Genomic DNA, 13824 nt, shown 5'->3' on the forward strand with positions numbered 1-13824 from the left:
GTGTGAAGACAAAGCAAGTTTGTAGAAATAGCCCATTCTATGCACAGATGGAGGTGTTAAAACAATTCGGTTACTCTTTTCACGTAGGACTTTACCTCTGGCATCTCCTTGTATGCCCTTAGCCGAGGTAGCTGGCTGCGAAGACGTGCATGTCTCGCTGCATCGGTCTCAGGCTGTGGGAGTAAACCCCCTTCTTTTTCAGTCGTTTTAGGCTGTTTAAAGACAAGGCAAGTTTGTAGAAATACCCCATTTTATGCACAGATTCAGGTGTAAAAGCAATTTGGTTACTCTTTTCATATAAGACTTTACCTCTGGCATGTCCCAGCTCACCCTTAGGGGAGGCAGTTGGCGGCGAGGACATTCATGTTTACATGGCTCATATTTTGGCAGCAAGTGCAGGAATTTTTCCATGTTAGGAGGCTGTGTGAAGACAAATCAAGTTTGTAGAAATAGCCCATTCTATGCACAGATGCAGGTGTTAAAACAATTCGGTTACTCTTTTCACGTAGGACTTTACCTCTGGCATCTCCTTGTATGCCCTTAGCCGAGGCAGCTGGCTGCGAAGACGTGCATGTCTCGCTGCATCGGTCTCAGGCTGTGGGAGTAAACCCCCATCTTTTTCAGTCGTTTTAGGCTGTTTAAAGACAAGGCAAGTTTGTACAAATACCCCATTTTATGCACAGATGCAGGTGTAAAAGCAATTTGGTTACTCTTTTCATATAAGACTTTACCTCTGGCATGTCCCAGCGCACCCTTCGGGGAGGCAGTTGGCGGCGAGGACATTCATGCTTGCAAGGTCCAGGCTTATGTTCTGCCAGTAAGTGCCAGTATTTGTCCATGTTAGGAGGCTGTGTGAAGACAAAGCAAGTTTGTAGAAATAGCCCATTCTATGCACAGATTGTGGTGTTGAAACAATTTGGTTACTCTTTTCATATAAGACTTTACCTCTGGCATGTCCCAGCGCACCCTTAGGGGAGGCAGTTGGCGGCGAGGACATTCATGTTTACATGGCTCATATTTTGGCAGCAAGTGCAGGAATTTTTCCATGTTAGGAGGCTGTGTGAAGACAAATCAAGTTTGTAGAAATAGCCCATTCTATGCACAGATGCAGGTCTTAAAACAATTTGGTTACTCTTTTCACGTAGGACTTTACCTCTGGCATCTCCTTGTATGCCCTTAGCCGAGGCAGCTGGCTGCGAAGACGTGCCTGTCTCGCTGCATCGGTCTCAGGCTGTGGGAGTAAACCCCCTTCTTTTTCAGTCGTTTTAGGCTGTTTAAAGACAAGGCAAGTTTGTAGAAATACCCCATTTTATGCACAGATGCAGGTGTAAAAGCAATTTGGTTACTCTTTTCATATAAGACTTTACCTCTGGCATGTCCCAGCTCACCCTTAGGGGAGGCAGTTGGCGGCGAGGACATTCATGCTTGCAAGGTCCAGGCTTATGTTCTGCCAGTAAGTGCCAGTATTTGTCCATGTTAGGAGGCTGTGTGAAGACAAAGCAAGTTTGTAGAAATAGCCCATTCTATGCACAGATTGTGGTGTTGAAACAATTTGGTTACTCTTTTCATATAAGACTTTACCTCTGGCATGTCCCAGCGCACCCTTAGGGGAGGCAGTTGGCGGCGAGGACATTCATGTTTACATGGCTCATATTTTGGCAGCAAGTGCAGGAATTTTTCCATGTTAGGAGGCTGTGTGAAGACAAATCAAGTTTGTAGAAATAGCCCATTCTATGCACAGATGCAGGTCTTAAAACAATTTGGTTACTCTTTTCACGTAGGACTTTACCTCTGGCATCTCCTTGTATGCCCTTAGCCGAGGCAGCTGGCTGCGAAGACGTGCATGTCTCGCTGCATCGGTCTCAGGCTGTGGGAGTAAACCCCCTTCTTTTTCAGTCGTTTTAGGCTGTTTAAAGACAAGGCAAGTTTGTACAAATACCCCATTTTATGCACAGATGCAGGTGTAAAAGCAATTTGGTTACTCTTTTCATATAAGACTTTACCTCTGGCATGTCCCAGCTCACCCTTAGGGGAGGCAGTTGGCGGCGAGGACATTCATGTTTACATGGCTCATATTTTGGCAGCAAGTGCAGGAATTTTTCCATGTTAGGAGGCTGTGTGAAGACAAATCAAGTTTGTAGAAATAGCCCATTCTATGCACAGATGCAGGTGTTAAAACAATTCGGTTACTCTTTTCACGTAGGACTTTACCTCTGGCATCTCCTTGTATGCCCTTAGCCGAGGCAGCTGGCTGCGAAGACGTGCATGTCTCGCTGCATCGGTCTCAGGCTGTGGGAGTAAACCCCCATCTTTTTCAGTCGTTTTAGGCTGTTTAAAGACAAGGCAAGTTTGTACAAATACCCCATTTTATGCACAGATGCAGGTGTAAAAGCAATTTGGTTACTCTTTTCATATAAGACTTTACCTCTGGCATGTCCCAGCGCACCCTTAGGGGAGGCAGTTGGCGGCGAGGACATTCATGTTTACATGGCTCATATTTTGGCAGCAAGTGCAGGAATTTTTCCATGTTAGGAGGCTGTGTGAAGACAAAGCAAGTTTGTAGAAATAGCCCATTCTATGCACAGATGCAGGTGTTAAAACAATTCGGTTACTCTTTTCACGTAGGACTTTACCTCTGGCATCTCCTTGTATGCCCTTAGCCGAGGCAGCTGGCTGCGAAGACGTGCATGTCTCGCTGCATCGGTCTCAGGCTGTGGGAGTAAACCCCCATCTTTTTCAGTCGTTTTAGGCTGTTTAAAGACAAGGCAAGTTTGTACAAATACCCCATTTTATGCACAGATGCAGGTGTAAAAGCAATTTGGTTACTCTTTTCATATAAGACTTTACCTCTGGCATGTCCCAGCGCACCCTTAGGGGAGGCAGTTGGCGGCGAGGACATTCATGTTTACATGGCTCATATTTTGGCAGCAAGTGCAGGAATTTTTCCATGTTAGGAGGCTGTGTGAAGACAAAGCAAGTTTGTAGAAATAGCCCATTCTATGCACAGATTGTGGTGTTAAAACAATTCCGTTACTCTTTTCATATAAGACTTTACCTTTGGCATGTCCCTGCGCACCCTTAGCCGAGGCCGTTGGAGGCGAGGACATACATGTCTCGATGCCTCCGAAGTCTCTGGCTGTGGGAGTGAACCTCCACCTTTTTCAGTCATTTTAGGCTGTTTAAAGGCAAGGCAAGTTTGTAGAAATAGCCCATTTTATGCACAGATGCAAGTGTAAGAACAATTTGGTTATTTTTTTCATATAAGACTTTACCTCTGGCATGTTCCAGCGCACCCTTAGGGGAGGCAGTTGCCGGCAAGGACATTCATGTTTACATGGTCCAGGCTCATGTTTTGGCAGCAAGTGCAGGTATTTTTCCATGGTAGGAGGCTGTGTGAAGACAAAGCACGTTTGTAGAAATAGCCCATTCTATGCACAGATGCAGGTGTTAAAACAATTCGGTTACTCTTTTCACGTAGGACTTTACCTCTGGCATCTCCTTGTATGCCTTTAGCCGAGGCAGCTGGCTGCGGAGACATGCATGTCTCGCTGCCGCGGTCTCCGGCTGTGGGAGTGAACCCCCATGTTTTTCAGTTGTTTCAGGCTGTTTGAAGACAAGGCAAGTTTGTAGAAATAGCAGACATAAAAACACATGTATAAAACTCAATACTACTTTTAGTACGGGGAAGTACCTTTGGCACATCAACGTTGTTTGATGTTATTTTTACTTTAATTGTAATTTTGATTTTAATTTTGGGGTTCTCCATTTTTAAAATGCTAAGACACACACTACGTCAACTCGCCAAGATGCTCAAAAGAAAAGTGAGGTTGTATCCCCACGAGATTCAAGTATATACAGCTTACCATGGAGCGATTACATAATCATAGAATATTAAGGAGTGTAAGGAAAAGCAGTAAAGATGCCCCAATGTTCTTGGTTGATCATTTGAATTGAGACAGTGTTAGCTATTAATAATCATGGGGGAATGATCAAAGGGGGAAGTCTGGGAGAGAATAGGGGTTCCATTTGGCACCACTAAGGTGATAAGGAAGATAATTCAATTGACAGAGGCCAGAGAAGTGGCTGAGCTACCATTTGCTCTCACGGGAAATCCCCGTCCTGTCCTGCCCCCTCCCTGTCAGGATCCTCACACTCCAGGGGGTCACTCTTCATATGTAAATTCACTCACAACACCTACACACAGCACCTTGGTGGGGAAGGTCTTTTGGGGTATAAAGGGAGGTGAAGAACTGCCCTTAATTTGTATTTGAGCTGCCTTTCAGTACCCGGTGTATGTCTACACTGTATTACATTATATTATTTTTACTGTTCAATAAACCACCATTTTGCTGAAACTGCGGAGACTGCAAGTGGATTCCTTACATCTTATTGGCGAGCCAGCCAGGAGAAGGGGCTAACAACTGGAAGAATTATCTGGGAACCTTTTTTTGGCTGATATTTTCCTCAAGAAGAGAGAAGATTTCTTGACCTAAGAGAGAAGACTGACCAGAAAGCTTCATTCCAGACGTGCCAGAAAGAATCAGCTTGTGAGTATAACTGGTTTGTGATATCAGACGTCCGCTGAGACGAACAGTAAAGTAATATAGGAAATAGGGATTAATTCAAGACTTAGGCATGAGAATTCTCCTGGTTTGACCTGTTTATTAGTAATAGAGGGTAAACAGGAGGTGTGTTTGTAGAGGAACTGGGCTTTGGTAAGAAAGCACCAGCAGGGTTCCCCACATTGTAACCCTGTGTCCTTGAGATAAACCACCACCGTAGGTATATTGTGTAAGTTTATACTGTGAGAGTTTAAATTTATACTCTGAACCTACAATGATGGAGTGGGCCATCGAATATGTTGCAAAGCATTGCAAGGAGGGATCATATGGATCTCTCATAGATAAGCTAGACCCTCTAGAATGGCTAGAGGAGGCATGCAGGGAGAGGAACATGAAATGTTCCAAGAAAAAGCAGAGGCATGCTAACGTGTTACAGGTCTTGCTGGAAGGACAGCAAGAAATTAACGGCAGACTGGCAAGTTCGCAGTCTGAGTGTACTCAGCATAGGAGTACAGTTGCTGAATTGAGGAATAGAATAGAGAGTCTCGAACAGGAGAACTCTGCTAGTCGAGCAGAGCGTCGGCTAGCTGCAGAAAACAGCATTGAACTGAGGCAACTGGTAGCTTCTCTTAGGCAGAGCCTGGAAGCAGCTAAGGAAGCTAATGCATTCCTGCAAAAGGAACTGGAGAAGTGTCAGAATGCTTATGAGGCACTTTGGTCCAGAAGCATTAGAAACCCAGAAGTGCATAAAAAGCCTGCTGGGGATGAGGATACTGTTCTAAGGAGCAAGTTAGAACGGGTTAAGGAACCCGCTCTAACAGCAGCTTTGGGCATTAGTCTGCCGGCGGATTCTGACAGTGATAGCAGGGCTAGACATAAGCCGCGGCACCGCGGCCAATGGCCGTCGTGCCTTTCAAAATTGGCCGCACGCCTCCTCAAAATTGAAGTACCTTACGGCCAAGATTGGCCTGCCTTTAATGTTTGTCTGGCCGTATGCCCCCTTTTTACCGAGAGTAACATTCATTACACAAAAGACTTGCGCACGACACGGTCCACTTTACCTCGTCAACAATCGATGCATCTGTACTGAACCCGAACCCAACCTTCGATACGAGAAACGAGGTCGACCCGCACATCTCGTAATTCCCAACTACTGAATGAACCGCAATGAATTCTGGACTAATACGATCATGTGTTTGTCGCATGATTGGCTGGTACGGTATGTATCGTCCAGCCTACTATGGAGCCACAGCAATGACAATGGTGCATCATCGGGGGTTACGTTTTTGATTGGAAAAGCCATCCGACGGTTTCCGAATAACAGATAGGTGTCCTCTTCGGTAATCATCGTGTAGTTGTCGTCTGCTGCTTATGCTGTCACCATGCCTCGCAAAGATCGAGAACGTAAAAGAAAGCAAGCTGAACTCGCGGCTACTGCCGCAAAATGTTGCAAATTATCTACTTTGATCAGGTAAGTGTCAGATGGTGTTGTAAAAAAACATTTGCCGAGGCAGAGCAGATTTGACTCAGAGAAGTACCAAGCTCTGCTGGGAGGATATAGGACTGGTAGCGTGCAGTGTGCAAAAAACGAACGTCAAGTCAATTGTCATGTACACTAAAAGAATACGGGTGTTCTGAGCAAACAAATACAAAAATATTGACGGCTCCTTTATTGTTGGATTTTGTTTTTTGAAATAAAGCTATATATATCTATAAATATATATATATATATTCTGTCTCAAATCGAAGGTCGTATTGCATAGGTTGTCTAAACTTGGTAATTACAGTAATTTTGGCCTTGTGCCCAGGCTTAATGGCCTTGTGCCCTAGAAAAAATATGAATAGCCAAGGCCAAAGTGGCTGTGCCCTCCTAAATCCTTATGTCTAGCCCTGTGATAGTGACACTTCATATGAGGGGGCTAATGTGAACCCAGTTAAAGTTGCACCATTTCGTGTGAGAGAGCGCAGGACACGCAGAAGGGCAGCTGCCGAGGTTGACGGGCAGCCTGCCACGGCACAGTATGAATATGAGGAGGTTTGTGAGCATATTCCACTGGCTGTGTCTGAACTGGGAGATTTTTGTGCTAATGTGGGTAAATGGGATGGCGTGTCTGATCCTCACTCCTACTTAGCTGAGTTGCAGAGACAAGCCAGAGCAAATGGTCTAGATGACCAAGATTGCTGTCTAATAGTTCAGTTAACCATACCTGCAGATCTAGTAGAATTGCTCCCTGACAATTTCAAGATGGCTGTTAATGGTGAATGGGCAAATGCACAGCAGAGAGAGGCAGTATTATTAGCCATGATTGGCAGTCCACAGCCAAACTGGGGGAGAATTCTGGAGACTAAGCCAGAGAGAGGGGAAAATCCTGTGGCCTATGTGAATCGCTTATTTAAGTGTTACACTAGGAATTCTGGAATTCCAACCCACAGAGGAATGACCCAGCACTCCTAGCATTGGTCATGCAGCAGTATGATCCAATAATAAATGATGCTGCAAGACTAATGTTGAATTTGAAACAAAAAGAAGGTAATTTGACCTTTGCCTACATCTGCAATCTCCTCGGTAGCTGGAACGAGACGAGCCGAATTCCCTTAAGAAAGGTGAAAAAGGTTTCGGCAGTAGCCACTAAGGAAGGTAGGCTTAAATCTGCTAGGAAAGATGCTTGTCACAATTGTGGTAAGATAGGTCATTTTAAGAAGGATTGTTGGTCAAAGGGTGGAAGTGCAGCAGGACACAGGCCAAGGGTACAGAGAGATGGGGAATCTAGATGTAAGAAAGAACCAACCCCATCAGTACCAGCAATGACTTATGAAGATATGAACAAATTATTACATGAAATCAAAGAAGTGGTAGCACATCAGTGTGCTATTCAGACTGATTCATGTATCAAATGCAAGGGGAATGCTTATTTGAAGTCACAGGGGTACCTGGCCTCTGTTAAAAAATTGGATGATGTGAAATCGGATGAATTTGCCAGACCCAGTGTTGAAATTACACTTAGGGGCTACTGTGACAAGTGGCTAGCAGACACGGGCACTGCAGTCACTGAAACACAGCAAAGCACTTCACAACTCATCCAAGATTGGGCAGAACATGACATGTTCTCAAAAAATGTCCAGAGAATTCTAGAAGATGATTTTCTGTCTGAAAATCATACCATAGGAAATACCTACCAGGGGAACAAAAGACAATGGGATCATGTTGTAAAACACAACATTGCCAAATTTACAAAAGGGGAACAAGTATTGGTCAAAAATTGCCTCCAGAAAGGGCTTTGGGATGCAAATTGGACAGGGCTACATGAAACCGTGGACACCTGTGGGGAGGGCAATCTTAAGCTTAGAATCAAAGAGAGGAATGGACCAGTAATGAAGTGGTTCCATGGTGACCAATACAGACTGATTCAGAATGTAAGATGTTAACCTGACATAAGAATGAATGCTACACTTGATGTCTTTCAGGTTACATACTCCAAGTCTCACTGAAAACCACGGCACAACAGAAGAAATGATCAAGGGGGGCAGATGCATCGTACACAGCAAAGGAGAAGCATATGTCCAGCGCAGGAACAACGATGTAACCAGCCACATCGGTGCCATAAGTGGGAGAACTTCCTCGGGACAATGCAAGGACTCTGCAGACCTCATGCGATGAAGAAAACCACCTCGCATGTCAACCAAATTTGCATTAACACATATGGGAAACTACAAGTGTGACTGTAAGCTTGGGTTGAGAATCGATCAAAAGTAAATGTTTGTCTTAGAATGTGGTATATTCTAAATATTTGTATAATCCCTGTTACCACCACATACAGCCATATTATTGTGCAATAGGATCTGAAGAACTTACACACATAATTGATTGATGCTATAAGCTGATTTTGTTGGGAATTGTGATTCAGAGGGAGAGTATTCTTGGGGATTTGGGAATTATATATAGTTTGTAGAGATCTTTGTGTAAAAAATAATAATTTGACATAAGTAATCTATGTAACACGGGAGCATGGGATGACAGTACAGGATGGAATAGCAATGTAGGCAATAGAAAGTTTAGAGGGTTGCAATATTGGTAGGAGTATAATAATGTGCTCAGGTGATAGGTTACATCCAAGTCTAGGTTGTGGGTGGATGAACAGGAGTGATGTACACTGTGTGATCTCCACAGAAGTGGTGAAGCCACAGTATGTGGAAATCAGGTTCATTGGTAACAACACCTATTGCATTAATGCAATTAACAATAGTTTAACCACAACCAATTTACAGTGCAGAGCACCGAGCAATGCTTTCTGCATTCATGTGATCTACCCAATGAACATTGGAGGCAGAAAATTGTACTATACCAAGAATAGGATTGACCTTTACTTAGACGACCCTTATGCAGAATTCCTCCAGCCTGAACCTTTGCCTGAAACAAACAGAATTCAAGACCTGCAAGAGGTTGAGCAGCAACTGAAGGTTCAGCTGCTTAAAATGCATGAGCGTGAGAAGGAACTGACAGAGCAGGTCAGTAACTATATCAGTGGAATGTCGATGCTGAAGGAGAACTACCAGGACATGTACTGGGATGTACAGTTCAAAGCAGTTATCACTGCATGTGTCGTGGTACTGCTGCTGGGTGTGGCCTTGATGGTCTATCTCAGATTCCTAAGGGAACAGCGGAAAAGGGACCTTGGATATGTGGAGAGGAAAGTGTGCATGACACAAAGTAGGGTGTAGGTTATGGAGAGGGACAACCACACCGCTACGACCTCCCCTATCCGACCCTTGTGTGTCGACCACTGATCAGTGTGATGCTGGTACTGTGCTCTGGGTAAACCTTTCACTGCTCTTGCACTAAGGCTCAAGGTTTAAGGGGGGGATTATGTAAGGAAAAGCAGTAAAGATGCCCCAATGTTCTTGGTTGATCATTTCAATGGAGAAGTGTTAGCTATTAATGATCATGGGGGAATGATCAAAGGGGGAAGTCTGGGAGAGAATAAGGGTTCCATTTGGCACCACTAAGGTGATAAGGAAGATAATTCAATTGACAGAGGCCAGAGAAGTGGCTGAGCTACCATTTGCTCTCACGGGAAATCCCCGTCCTGTCCTGCCCCCTCCCTGTCAGGATCCTCACATTCCAGGGGCATTAATATGTCATGGAGGAGCAGCTCATTATTGTGGTACAGGGATTTCCTGACCTTTATGATTTGTCATATATATAAATATATATACACACACACACAATTGCTGTACTAGTTACTTAAAAATATTTTAATGCGTATAACTAATTCCTTGTTAAATCCATCATTGTTTTTATAGAATTGATTTATATAGAATTTGTTATTGGTTATATAGATTTTATATAGAATTATTTCAGTTATATTTTTTTAATTTTGTGTTTTGGTCATTTCGGTTATGCCGGTAATTACCTCAGACAAATGCAGAGCCGTTATGCAGGAGAGATGGTTTCACGGCAGAAGCTCTGTTTGCTGATGCTAGGGCCAACTTTTCCTAAAATATAATCCAACTGGTCCTTGTCAATTCTGAAATAGGCTTTGAACCTCCCATTGTCCAGGCGGAGCTCCTGGATCAGCTGGTAAAATTCCCCGTGTTTTTTACGTTTTTGAAGAATGGGGTGCACCCAAACACTATGGCGTTTTTTTCTTTTCTGCGTAAATAAATCTTGTAGCAGAGTCACAGCAAGGGTTTTTCGTTGGTGGAAATCCATTTTTGAAATTAATGGAGAGCGTGGCAGATGGTTGCTTAGCAACGACAGACACTTCCGGAGCGCAAGCGCCCGGGCGCTTTTGGAAAGAAGGAGAAAGCGACGTGCCTAGCGTTTTCCTCGCGTTTTTAGGCGCGATATGTGAACGGCCCCTTAGCCAGCTTCAGCCCATCGAGCCATGCTCGCTTGAGAGGAGGTCCTGCTGTGAGACAGGGCGGCCCTGGCCTCTTACGGTTCGCATGCAATGGGGTAGCCGTTTTTTCCGTCTTGCCAGGCTGTTTAAAAACAAGACAAGTTAAGTTTGTAGAAGTAGCCCATTTTATACACAGGTGTAAAAACAATTTGGTTACTCTTTTCATATAAGACTTTACCTTTGGCATGTCCCTGCGCACCTTTAGCGGAGGCAGTTGGCGGCGAGGACATTGATGCTTGCATTGTCCAGGCTTATGTTCTGCCAGTAAGTGCCGGTATTGGTCCATGTTAGGAGGCTGTGTGAAGACAAAGCAAGTTTGTAGAAATAGCCCATTCTATGCACAGATTGTGGTGTTAAAACAATTCAGTTACTCTTTTCATGTAGGACTTTACCTCTGGCATCTCTTTGTATGCCTTTAGCCGAGGCAGCTGGCTGCGGAGACGTGCATGTCTCGCTGCATCGGTCTCTGGTTGTGGGAGTAAACCCCCATCTTTTTCAGTCGTTTTAGGCTGTTTAAAGACAAGGCAAGTTTGTAGAAATACCCCATTTTATGCACAGATGCAGGTGTAAAAGCAATTTGGTTACTCTTTTCATATAAGACTTTACCTTTGGCATGTCCCTGCGCACCCTTAGCCGAGGCCATTGGCGGCGAGGACATACATGTCTTGATGCCTCCGAAGTCTCTGGCTGTGGGAGTGAACCTCCACCTTTTTCAGTCATTTTAGGCTGTTTAAAGGCAAGGCAAGTTTGTAGAAATACCCCATTTTATGCACAGATGCAGGTGTAAAAGCAATTTGGTTACTCTTTTCATATAAGACTTTACCTCTGACATGTCCCAGCGCACCCTTAGGGGAGGCAGTTGGCGGCGAGGACATTCATGCTTGCAAGGTCCAGGCTTATGTTCTGCCAGTAAGTGCCAGTATTTGTCCATGTTAGGAGGCTGTGTGAAGACAAAGCAAGTTTGTAGAAATAGCCCATTCTATGCACAGATGGAGGTGTTAAAACAATTCGGTTACTCTTTTCACGTAGGACTTTACCTCTGGCATCTCCTTGTATGCCCTTAGCCGAGGTAGCTGGCTGCGAAGACGTGCATGTCTCGCTGCATCGGTCTCAGGCTGTGGGAGTAAACCCCCTTCTTTTTCAGTCGTTTTAGGCTGTTTAAAGACAAGGCAAGTTTGTAGAAATACCCCATTTTATGCACAGATTCAGGTGTAAAAGCAATTTGGTTACTCTTTTCATATAAGACTTTACCTCTGGCATGTCCCAGCTCACCCTTAGGGGAGGCAGTTGGCGGCGAGGACATTCATGTTTACATGGCTCATATTTTGGCAGCAAGTGCAGGAATTTTTCCATGTTAGGAGGCTGTGTGAAGACAAATCAAGTTTGTAGAAATAGCCCATTCTATGCACAGATGCAGGTGTTAAAACAATTCGGTTACTCTTTTCACGTAGGACTTTACCTCTGGCATCTCCTTGTATGCCCTTAGCCGAGGCAGCTGGCTGCGAAGACGTGCATGTCTCGCTGCATCGGTCTCAGGCTGTGGGAGTAAACCCCCATCTTTTTCAGTCGTTTTAGGCTGTTTAAAGACAAGGCAAGTTTGTACAAATACCCCATTTTATGCACAGATGCAGGTGTAAAAGCAATTTGGTTACTCTTTTCATATAAGACTTTACCTCTGGCATGTCCCAGCGCACCCTTCGGGGAGGCAGTTGGCGGCGAGGACATTCATGCTTGCAAGGTCCAGGCTTATGTTCTGCCAGTAAGTGCCAGTATTTGTCCATGTTAGGAGGCTGTGTGAAGACAAAGCAAGTTTGTAGAAATAGCCCATTCTATGCACAGATGGAGGTGTTAAAACAATTCGGTTACTCTTTTCACGTAGGACTTTACCTCTGGCATCTCCTTGTATGCCCTTAGCCGAGGTAGCTGGCTGCGAAGACGTGCATGTCTCGCTGCATCGGTCTCAGGCTGTGGGAGTAAACCCCCTTCTTTTTCAGTCGTTTTAGGCTGTTTAAAGACAAGGCAAGTTTGTACAAATACCCCATTTTATGCACAGATTCAGGTGTAAAAGCAATTTGGTTACTCTTTTCATATAAGACTTTACCTCTGGCATGTCCCAGCTCACCCTTAGGGGAGGCAGTTGGCGGCGAGGACATTCATGTTTACATGGCTCATATTTTGGCAGCAAGTGCAGGAATTTTTCCATGTTAGGAGGCTGTGTGAAGACAAATCAAGTTTGTAGAAATAGCCCATTCTATGCACAGATGCAGGTGTTAAAACAATTCGGTTACTCTTTTCACGTAGGACTTTACCTCTAGCATCTCCTTGTATGCCCTTAGCCGAGGCAGCTGGCTGCGAAGAAGTGCATGTCTCGCTGCATCGGTCTCAGGCTGTGGGAGTAAACCCCCATCTTTTTCAGTCGTTTTAGGCTGTTTAAAGACAAGGCAAGTTTGTAGAAATACCCCATTTTATACACAGATGCAGGTGTACAAGCAATTTGGTTACTCTTTTCATATAAGACTTTACCTCTGGCATGTCCCAGCGCACCTTTAGCGGAGGCAGTTGGCGGCGAGGACATTCATGCTTGCAAGGTCCAGGCTTATGTTCTGCCAGTAAGTGCCAGTATTTGTCCATGTTAGGAGGCTGTGTGAAGACAAAGCAAGTTTGTAGAAATAGCCCATTCTATGCACAGATTGTGGTGTTGAAACAATTTGGTTACTCTTTTCATATAAGACTTTACCTCTGGCATGTCCCAGCGCACCCTTAGGGGAGGCAGTTGGCGGCGAGGACATTCATGTTTACATGGCTCATATTTTGGCAGCAAGTGCAGGAATTTTTCCATGTTAGGAGGCTGTGTGAAGACAAATCAAGTTTGTAGAAATAGCCCATTCTATGCACAGATGCAGGTCTTAAAACAATTTGGTTACTCTTTTCACGTAGGACTTTACCTCTGGCATCTCCTTGTATGCCCTTAGCCGAGGCAGCTGGCTGCGAAGACGTGCCTGTCTCGCTGCATCGGTCTCAGGCTGTGGGAGTAAACCCCCTTCTTTTTCAGTCGTTTTAGGCTGTTTAAAGACAAGGCAAGTTTGTAGAAATACCCCATTTTATGCACAGATGCAGGTGTAAAAGCAATTTGGTTACTCTTTTCATATAAGACTTTACCTCTGGCATGTCCCAGCTCACCCTTAGGGGAGGCAGTTGGCGGCGAGGACATTCATGTTTACATGGCTCATATTTTGGCAGCAAGTGCAGGAATTTTTCCATGTTAGGAGGCTGTGTGAAGACAAATCAAGTTTGTAGAAATAGCCCATTCTATGCACAGATGCAGGTGTTAAAACAATTCGGTTACTCTTTTCACGTAGGAC

The 13824-nt window shown here is 44.5% G+C and overlaps 1 long non-coding RNA gene across 1 annotated transcript; it reads left to right on the forward strand.

Moving 5' to 3' along the window:
* The first annotated feature begins 3295 nt into the window (after positions 1-3295).
* LOC140578466 (uncharacterized) lies at positions 3296-8513 on the forward strand. The gene is made up of 2 exons (XR_011982643.1): positions 3296-4547; positions 8028-8513. It is a non-coding gene; the product is annotated as an uncharacterized lncRNA (long non-coding RNA).
* The last annotated feature ends 5311 nt before the right edge of the window (positions 8514-13824 follow it).

This window comes from Paramormyrops kingsleyae, chromosome 15 (genome assembly GCF_048594095.1).
Source record: "Paramormyrops kingsleyae isolate MSU_618 chromosome 15, PKINGS_0.4, whole genome shotgun sequence".
Lineage (NCBI taxonomy): Eukaryota > Metazoa > Chordata > Actinopteri > Osteoglossiformes > Mormyridae > Paramormyrops > Paramormyrops kingsleyae.